Raw genomic sequence first — 10,131 nt, 5'->3', positions numbered from 1 at the left:
TTTGACATCAAACATTAAAACAGCCAAAAAGAACTGGCAATGTGCCCCAATTGTTGGCTCCCCAATTTCAGAAGCTGGCTTTACTTTGTATTTTATATTTATCACATTCTCCAATTAATATGATTTAAAACACATACCAGTAACAAATAATATATTATCATTGTTATGGTTATTTTATCGATTAGCTAGTATCTGCTCTGCATCTAGTTCTATGGGAGGTCCCAAAGCAAATGAAGTTTAAGAACCACTGCCCCCCTCCCCAGGGATACACAATCTTACTGGTGCAAAGCTGTAAAAAAATGCCATGGGTTCTGAAGACAGAACGGGGCTTGTATGTGAGCTCGCAAAGCTGTTTCCACTGCACATTTGTCACTTGCTGATCTTAATTGTCAACCTGATTGCCTCAAGGGCTAGTAAAGTAACTAGTAATGTAACTCTAGGGGAGCACTGGTGATGGCACGTCTAGATATGACTCGGTCATATGGGTTTGGACCTAATAGGTGGATTGATTAGTCCCTTGTTAGAATCATTATTAGGAGGTAGAGAAAAGCAGTGATTGTGGTCCCTGGAAGAATCAAGTCACTGAAAAAGGGGCTCAAAAATATAAAAAAAGAAAGAAAGAAAAGCAACAACAACAAAAACCAGCCCTAGAGTCTAGAGAACGATGTTCTCCCTTGTCCCTTGTTAGAAGTCCCAGCCGATTTTGGGATGGGAGGGAACTTTCAGTAAACTGAACACAACAATGCCTCCCCTGAACACTGCCTCCATCTCATGTTTAAAAGCTGGAGCATGCGATCAGAGTCCAGCTGCCTCACTTACTGGGTGACCTAAGGCCACTCACTCAACCCCTCTGAACTCTATTTTCCTCAATTACAAATGAAAATGATGATAGTTCCTTGAAGATTGTTTTGAAGCTTTTTAGCAGACAATGAATGTGAATCACACAGGGTATTAAGCACTCAATAGATATTAAGGCAAAGAGAGCCTAAATTCAGAGAAAGTATGATGGGGGTTACTTTAGATTTGGGGAGAGGTGGGGGCCTCTATCCCCAGATATGCTCCACCCCAAAGCACCCATGTTTAGGGGAGGGGAAGTTATATCTCTTCCGTGGTGGCTACTAGCAGCGTGTCCTTGCTTCTGTGCATAGCCTCACTCCCATGCACACACTGGCAGCACTGATGGACTCAGTGGGTGATACAAAAACAAGGTGTGGGAGGGGAGACATGTTGGGAGGGCTGGGGAATTATCAAAGAATAAAAATCTGAAAAAGAAAGAAAGAATCAGCATGGTTATGAGGGATCTTGGATGAAGGGAATCTCAGGCACTGGAAGATCACTGAGAAGGAGACTGTGGGAAAGACCTTTGGGTTGTTCCTACCCGTGGGGCATGCAGATGTCAGTGATATGTGCTGGATTGTGAGTGGTGGGCAACAGCCACAGGAACAGCCGCCCATAGAGACTGGTTTTGTTCTTTGACTTAGAAATAATGTTTTGTGGAACATACATGTGGAATGATAGAAATGGAAGGAGGTGTTGAGATCTCTGGTTCTGGTCTGTCATTTAGTAGATGAGTAAGAACTAGAGTCATGTGATTGCTGATGTGATGGAAAAGGGTGCTCAGCCTGCCTCCATCATGTCAGTGACTTCTCTCTTGACCCTGGATCATTCTCTAACAAGTTTAAAATCGGAATCAGGAGCTTTATTCAAGGAGTTCATGCAACCCCCACAGAAACCCTGAGATATGTCTTGCTTTAAGGACCAGGAACTTGCACTGTCTAGTACCTGTGCAGGACAAGAAGAGTGTGACAGGGACTACAGTTTTGATTTTCTGATTAATGTGGAGGAGTCCCCACTGTCAAATGTACACTGAAGAGGAAGCTTAACTTGTCAAGGCAAAAGGCCTGACTGGGTCTTCCAGAGTGTCAGGGAGACAGAATGGCCTTCAGTTAAGTGCATAAATCCATCTATCTGAGAGCCAGGACAAAAAAAAAAAAAAAAAAAGCATTGCTTATAAATATTAATAGTGGTTTCCAAGCAGCCAGAAGTGATTGTTTGAAGCAGATTCTTGTAAAGAAAAATAAAAATCTACTCTCTAAATTTGTGCTAATGTTAAAGGAATAATAAAAATATTATGAAAATACTAAAATTGATTTCATATATGAGGGCTTCCTGTGGGTTTTATGATAGTTTTTTTTTTAAACCTCCTGCTAAGCAGTGGATTTTCTCATCTTTACTCCCAGTACTTGGGAGGCATAGGCAGGTGGATCTTTGAGTTCAAGGCCAGTCTGGTCTATGGAGTGAGTTCTAGGACAGTCAGAGTGACATAGAGAAACCTTGTCTTGAAAAGTAAAAAATAATAATTATTATTTTTTGCATATGGGTGTTTTGTCTGTGTACTACATGTGTTCCTGGTACCTGCAGAAGCCATAAGAGGACATTAGAGCCCCTGGAACTGGAGTTACAAATGGTTCTAAGTCTCCATATGAGTGCTGGAACTCAAACTCAAGTCTTCTGGAAGAGCAGCCAGTGTTCTTAAACTTCTGAGCCATCTCTCCAGCCCTGTAGTTTATAATTTATAGTGTTTTCTATTATAACTATTCATGCTTGTTGTCAAAATCTGGGGGTGGGATATTTCAATAAACATTCAAAGAATAATCTCATATTTTCACAACCCAGAGATACCACCTCATAGTTTTGGTACCTGTTTTTATTACTACAGGATTTCTCAGAGCAGTTGAGGGTTACAGAATATGGACTGGAAAACATAGAATTCTGACATGCCCACAGTTTCCTGTCCTGTTAACTTTTTATGTTATTGTACTTTCATTCCTGCTCATGAGTCAGTAGTGATAGGCCATGGGAAAGCAACATGTACAGCCTATAAGGGATCCACTTTGGCATGCTTGCTATGGGTTCATCACAAGTGCATAATGACATGGATTCACCATTACAGAATGGTGTTTTCAGGATTTAAGAACATACACAAGCTGGGCAGTAGTGACATATACCTTTAATCGCAGCACTTGGGAGCCAGAGGCAGGCAGATCTCTATGAGTTCAAGGCCAGTCTGGTTATAGAGCTAGTTCCAGGACAGCCAGAGCTATACAAAGAAAACTTGCCTTGAAAAACCTAAAAACAAACAAACAAACAAAAACAAACAAAAAAAGAGCTTACAAAAATTAATTTAGGGCTGGAGAGATGACTCAAGGGGTAAGCACAGTTCCTCTTCTTCCAGAAGACTACAGCTTGGCTCCCAGCACCTACATTAGAAGGTTCACAATCACCTCTAACTCCAGCTCCAAGGGATCTGACTCATTTTGGCCTGCCACACAAATGGAATATACTCACTCACAGAGACACACATGCACATAGATAGACAGACATAAACAAGAGCTGGGGAGGAATGAGCGTGAATATGATCAAAATATGTTATATGAGATTTTCAAAGGAACAAAATTTTGTATTCAAATATACTTAACGTTAATTTAGACTTTTTATTGGTATATGCCTTTATATATTCTTTTGTCTAAAAGAGATTATTCTTTGGTTATAAGTTAGTTTGTAATATTTAGAACAATCATGCGGCTTATTTAAAGGAATTCAAAGGAATCCTCTCAGTAAACCACATGTTTTAAAAGAATGTTCTTGTTCTATGAATTCCTCAGAAATAACTACAGTGCATTTTGGGAAGGGGGGAGCGGCTATCACAGATCCTGGTACAGAAGGGCTGTCTTTCCTCTGCAGTTTCAGTTGAGCCAAGTAAGAAAAGTTCTTTGAGAAAGTTCATAGTTCAGGCCCTTGGAAAAACGGAAGGTCAAAGCATCTTCAGCCCAGTTTCCTTGGACTCAAAAGGCGAGCCCGCTCAGAGAACAGCCATAAGCCTGAGCAGAGTGTGCGAGCCCTGCAGAAGGGGAGCAGTGGGCGTCAGGCGGTCGCCCAGGCGACGGAGCTGCTCTCACCCTCGATGGGCTGGGGAGTTGGCTGGTAAGGAGCAGTAAGAACCAGTGGGTGAGTAGTGCGTGAGTAGACACGGTGATCTCTAGTGGGGCTGGGAAGTGTGGTCCACACAGTCCGGGGCTTACGGGGAGTGGGGGTGGAGCCTTTTTGGAAGCTGAGAGGCGAAAGAGGAGTGGCTAGAGAGGGTGGTAGGGATAAAGGGGCGGAGGTATGACTTGGAGAGAGTGGCAAGGAGGCACAACCTGGAGGTGGGGGATGGGGTGGGAGGTGGAGGGAGAATGTGCCAGGGGCATGGTGAGAGGCGGGGCACGAAGTGAGTTAGGTTGAGGGGTGTCTTTTAAGGCCAAGGGCGTGGCCTGGCGAGGTATGGGGCGGTGGGCACAGAGTGCGCTGCTGGGGCGTGGTTGAGGGAAAAATCTACAGTGGGTAGGGGCGAGGTTTAAGGGAAGATGAGCTGGGAGCGTGACCCCCCCCCCCCCCCGGCAGAGAAGGATGGCGGAGCAGGGGCGAAGACAGCCCCCGCCCCCAGCGGGCTCGGGGCGTGGCTTCAGGGGAGCAGTGTGTGGGCGTGGCTTCGGGAGCGGGCTGGGGGCGTGGCCCGTGGGAGGAGGCGGCTAAACGCGGGAGGGCGGAATCTACGCTGCTCTTTCTGTGGAGGCCACGGCGCGCAGAGCCTGGCGAGCTCGCGGCTGCATACGCGCTGGAACTGGCCGGCGTGCAGGGCTTCTTGGGTATGCGGGCTTTGGAGCTTCGGTGGAAGTGAGGATCGCCGAGGTGAGACTTCCCAGGGAGGCGCTCGGCTCTGCGGGACGGGGGCTCTCGGGTGGGCATCGCGGAGGAACTGAGCGCCAAGGACGGTCTTCGTGACCTGAGGGTGTCCCACTGCCAGCTCCTGCTTGAGCGGCTCGTGGGACCGGACCGGGCTGCTCACCTGTTGCGCCACTGTGTGCGATCCTCCTGGTAGCGGCTGCTCGGTACCACTGAGCTCTCTCGGCAGCGCCCCCCCCGGGAGGGCGCGATGTGTTGTTAGAGCTGGTGGCTTTCCCCCCCCCCCAGGACCGGTAAGGGATTACCCTGAAACTCTATCCACTCGCTCTCCCTGCTGGAAGGGCGGGCTGCGGGGTTGCGCCGGGACGACGGACAAAGGTTGGCCGCCACTGGCCCCTTGAACGTTTCCTTCCTCAGAGGGCGTGACCTGTGCATGGAGGGGCTTGAGGGGTTGCCTTTGGTTGGAGCACTTGGATTAGAAAGCAGATTTATCCCCTAGCCCCTGCTGGGGCTCACCCTGGAAGAAAGACTTCGGGACTCTGTCGTCACGTTCATAGAGAGTGAGTTGGCAGAGTTGGTTTGGCTCCAATTTTGTTGAGGATATGGGGAATTGCTATACTGGCCAGTCTCAGGAAGGTAGGGCTGCAACAGGCGTCGGAGAGGAATTCAGGTGGCTTGTGCTGGCGGGCCACAGTAAAGTTAAAGAGCCGGAGCAAATTTCTTCTCCTAGTAAAACAAACAAACAAACAAACCAAAAATCTCCACAACTAACCGAACCAAACACAAGCGAGCCGAGCTACTATAGTTGCTGCCCAGCATGGGATCTTGGCATTGATAAGTAGAATGGTAATTTGAATTTATTCACTGCTGGTTACTAAGGCTTCCCAGAGCCGTATCTTTCCCTCCCCACCACGAGTTTTCGGGCTCTTTTTACTCCATTTCTGTTGTCTAGTATTTTCTAACTTCTCCAGACCTAGGTTTTTGCTCATCTTTTTTTGATCCCACTCTGAAAGCACAGAAATTTCACCGTTTGCTTTTTTCCCTCACTATCCCCCCCCCAACCTTTCCTAACAAACGCTCCCTTTCTCTTTCTGCTCTCCGACCCCTTTCAAACTTCCTCACCGCATTGTTCCCCCGGTACGGGTTAATTATGCACCCCACCATGTGGGGCTGAACCTTGTTCTCTGCCCCTCCCCCATCCTCTAGAGCCGAAGGGCTGTTGCTTCCCATCCAGTGTTTTAATTTTTCACTCACCTCCTTGGTGAGTGAAATTTGCACAGTTGGCCCCCCATTAGTGAGTAAGCCTGTCCTTTATTTGTGACCTGTGTGTAACACCCCCCCACCCCCGCCCAACCCGGCACTGTTTTCTGCCTTTTTAACCTGCTTCTTCCTGACAAGTACTTCTCCCAGGCACAGCCTGCCAGTGCTTTGGTGGCCTTCCCAGAGCTCACTGGGTCTCAGATCCCTCTTGTGCCTGCCCCCCCCACACACACACCCCAGGCCAAGAACACCATTTAAGTTCACTTTCCTCCTTCCTGGTCAGCCCTGAGTTACTTCACAGACATACTATTTTCCCTGAAAGCCTGGAAGTGTCAGGAAGCTGTTGCATTTCCACAGGAGGCCTTCCACTTTGTCTGTCTGTGCCTATTAAAATAGAATTGGACACGCAGTCCCGCCTGGAGTGATATCGTTATCAACATTAATATGATGATTACATAGCATTTATCACTGTGCCAAACAGTAATACTGATTTAAAATCCTCCTCCAGTCCCTGTAAAGGAAGATTTCCTGCTGTCCCCTTTTGCAGATGGGACAGGGTATGGCTGCTCAGGGAAGGTGAGCCTGCCACAGTCTTGTTTGCTATGGCTCTGTCCTTAGACCACCTTCTCATGGGGCCATGTGACTTCTTGAACTCTGGCCTGGCACTCAGCTTTGGAAATGAGGTTATTGTTTGACATGTTTTGTTTATTTTGCAGTGTATGCCAGTTTAGGGCAGAGTCTACTGTTGTAGGACAGTGTCTGGGAAAGTCAAATGGCTGATGTCCTTCAGAAAGCCTGGGTGTCACTTCATCCATGCCTGCTTCCCATCTTCAGCATAGGGCATAGGGAAGGAAACATCATAAAAAGTATATTGCTAACTGGCTCCTGTGTCAGGAGTTCAGTTTCACTTTAGTAGAATGAACCTGGGGGTTGGGTGGCCTTCCCTCTGAGAGCCATGCGGTTTCGCGAGTCTTTTCATTTCTATTTCATTACATAGTCTTTTTGTTGTTGCTTTTTTTTTTTTTTTTTTTTTTTTTTTTTTTTTTTTTTTTTTTTGAGACAGGGTTTCTCTGTGTAGATCAGGCTGGCCTCCAACTCACAGAGATCCACCTGCCTCTGCCTCCCCAGTGCTGGGACTAAAGGAGTGTACCACCACTGCCTGGCCCTCATTAGTTTTGATCAGATATATCCTGGTTAGTCTTCACATCTACACGTAGGAGGCAAGTTTACAGAAGGAGACTCCTGGAGTTATGGACTTTGTTAGCTGGAAGGGACCTTAGAGCCCACACAGCAGGAAGCCTAGCCAGCCCAGAAACAGACATATCCATAGGGCAGCTGTCGAACCCCAGAACTGGCCCTGGGACCCAGGTCTTTGGACCCCTGGCTCTACAGATTGATGTGGAAAGCAGCTTTATTTTCCTTTCTTTTTCTGAGCTAAATAGCTAAGTGGAACTACACATTTGGAGTAGACATCGTCTGTAGGTTTCTTCTTTTGGCTAAAGCCTTAAGGATTTAAGAAGAAACTGTGTGCTTTTGAGACATGGGATGCACAATTGGAGTAAAGGCATTACAGAATTATGCATAAATGCAGGTGTGTCTAGAAGAATGATTATTCCCAGAGCAGCAGGATCGAACAGCAAAGGTACATGGCTTTCTTGAGGCCGACCATATCACACCCAGGAATTTCAAAATCAGCAACCCATGTGTTTTGCCTTTTGTCTTTCCTGAGAGAGCTGCATCAGCACAAAGATTGGACATGATTTTCATTACCTCTGTACCTCGAATGAAACAGCAGTGCGGGGGAGAAAGGGCAGAGGATAGGGACCTGGTTGGTGCTGGCCTCTGCACTCAGGCCCTTATTTGGGTTCTCACTGCAGCCGTCTGCATTGACTCCCATGGGCACCGTTGGAGAACCTTGAGGATCTTGGTTTTCTGTGGTGCCCATCTTCCAAATCAGCCTTTCTAGATGGAGTTCAGCCCTGAGGGCCCGAGGGTGTATGTGTGTGGGGGTTGTATGTCAGGACTTCCCACTGCACTCAGATGGTTAGCATGCAAGGGTGCCCATGGCTCCTTGGGAGGAGGGAGAACACATCTGTGCATTTCATCTGTGCTGTGTGGTTCACATAGCAGCAGCTGGGTTTCACTGCTCTGTAGTCAATCTGGGGTTCAGGGAAGCTGCCATGCCCAGAGCCCCATGGTCTGTCATGGGCACTCTTCTGTGTATCGGTCTGTGACTGTAGCCTACAGTTTGCCGAGGCAAGTATGCCACCACAGTGGGTCCTCCTGCTTACTGAACTAAAGACAAAGAACAGGGCAGGAGAGCAGGGCCTGTGAGCTTGAGGGCCCGGATAATCTGTTTTGTTTTGGGCCTGCCAGGGTGTGATACTTGTTATGCCCACCCCCCCCCCAAGTAATTGTGGCCGTGTGGCAAATGCTGAGATTTGCAAATGCCTTTTCTGTGTAATTCTGGCTATTTACTGTGGCTGAGATTGTCCACCTTGGTGGATACAGGTATTCATATTCCAGTGTGACGTGATACTGTCACCTCTGCTGATGAGCATCTTAAAGAACCTGGTTTACTTATCAGAAAACAGCCACACATGGCTCAGGAACAGTGTCACTGGGTGACTTTGTGGGGAATGAGGAGCTCAGGCATTGCTGATTTCAGGAATCATGTTCTGCCTCATAATTTCCCCCCACCTCCCTCTTGGGACTTAGCCACAAAATTGATGAGCTTGCAGAGAACTCTTCATATCTAAATGGGTTGAAAGAGCTAGCCTTTCCCCTTAATGGGGTGGCAGAGTAAGTTTGCTGTTGTCCCTGGAGAGGAATCAGAGATTGATTTGACAAGGCCAGACAGGGATTTGGAGTGGGGAGAGACTTGGAAGGTCCTCAGGGGCAGGAAGCTTCCTTAGGCCACCATACCTTTCTCAGACCCTCCTAGTTACGGTGTGACACCTCTGCACCCTACTATATATGGTATTGAACTAGGAGAGAGTCTTTGTTCACCTCTGAAGCAGGTACAAGGAGAGGGTGAAGCCAAGCTGTGTGACAGCACTAGATGGGAAGCCTGTAATGCCATGGACCGAGTACTCAGCCCAGACCTTCTTAAAAAGTCTGTATAAGTGACAGAAATGAGGCATTCTGTTGTGTCGGAGTGCTAACATTGCAGTTCTGTCCCATTAAATGGTCAGAGATCAGTCCTTGGTGCTGAGCACACCATACGTGCTAGAGATAAAGGGACCTTGCATCCCAGCTTACATGTGTACTTTTACACACATCTTTATGGGTTAGGACTTCTCTGTGGCAGAAGAAAAATAATCTCTGCTTTAGAAATGTGCTTGCTTGCCTCCCTTCAAGGGATGGAGTGTTCCCCTGTAATGTTCTCATCCATGAATGGTGCAGTGAGTGATGAGGGGAGACATTCCGACTTGTGGCTCCTGCTGTCACAGTCACATGTGGGCGTGTTGTCTGTGCTGGTTTGCAGAGACACGTGTACCTAACATGTATTGGGTGGTGTTTATGTGCTAGATCCTAATCCGTCTGGAACAGTTTTCATGGAGAGGTTCGTCAGCTTGTGTAGCAGGAGGGGAGTGTGTGTGTGTGTGTGTGTGTGTGTGTGTGTGTGTGTGTGTGTGTGTGTGCGCACAGTTGTGAAGAGCACATGGTGTGGTAGTAGCACAGGAGGGAGTGGGGTTCCCAGGAGCTCCGAAACAGGGGAGGGCCTTCCTGGAGATGAGGAAGGCCTTCCTGGAGATGAGGAAGGCCTTCCTGGAGATGAGATGAGGAAGCACGGGCTGTCGGTAGGGTCTTCAGGGCAGCACAAGCAGAGACTAGAGTGGAGACAGCCAGGCCCCCATGGGCTGTTTCTCATGGCTACTCACCTTCGTTGTGACTTTGTGATCCAGGTGTGGGGACTTGTTAGAAAGTCCTAGAGGTGCTCCCACACCTATAGAATAGACATTCGGGAGTGCAACCTAGTAACCTGCAAATATTTTTCTTGTTTATCTTTTTTATGTGTGAGATACTGGGGGTGGAACCCAGGGCCTTGTGCATGCCGGGCATGATAACAAACCTGTGTGTTTCAGGTGTCTGACAGCCATGGCTCTAAGATGCTTAATTTCAGGGCATCCTGGGCAGCTGCTT

General features: G+C 47.8%; 1 protein-coding gene across 1 annotated transcript in view; it reads left to right on the top strand.

Moving 5' to 3' along the window:
• The first annotated feature begins 4,578 nt into the window (after nucleotides 1-4,578).
• Spata13 (spermatogenesis associated 13) overlaps nucleotides 4,579-10,131 on the top strand; it is a 122,766-nt gene continuing 117,213 nt past the window's right edge. Inside the window, exon 1 of the mRNA XM_051195573.1 lies at nucleotides 4,579-4,731. The gene's annotated coding sequence lies outside the window, so the exon portion shown is untranslated. The remainder of the gene's footprint in view (nucleotides 4,732-10,131) is intronic.

This window comes from Phodopus roborovskii, unplaced genomic scaffold, assembly GCF_943737965.1.
Source record: "Phodopus roborovskii unplaced genomic scaffold, PHOROB, whole genome shotgun sequence".
Classification (NCBI taxonomy): Eukaryota; Metazoa; Chordata; class Mammalia; order Rodentia; family Cricetidae; genus Phodopus; species Phodopus roborovskii.
Note: the sequence above shows the minus strand (reverse complement) of the source record. Positions and strands in the feature narration are given on the sequence as shown.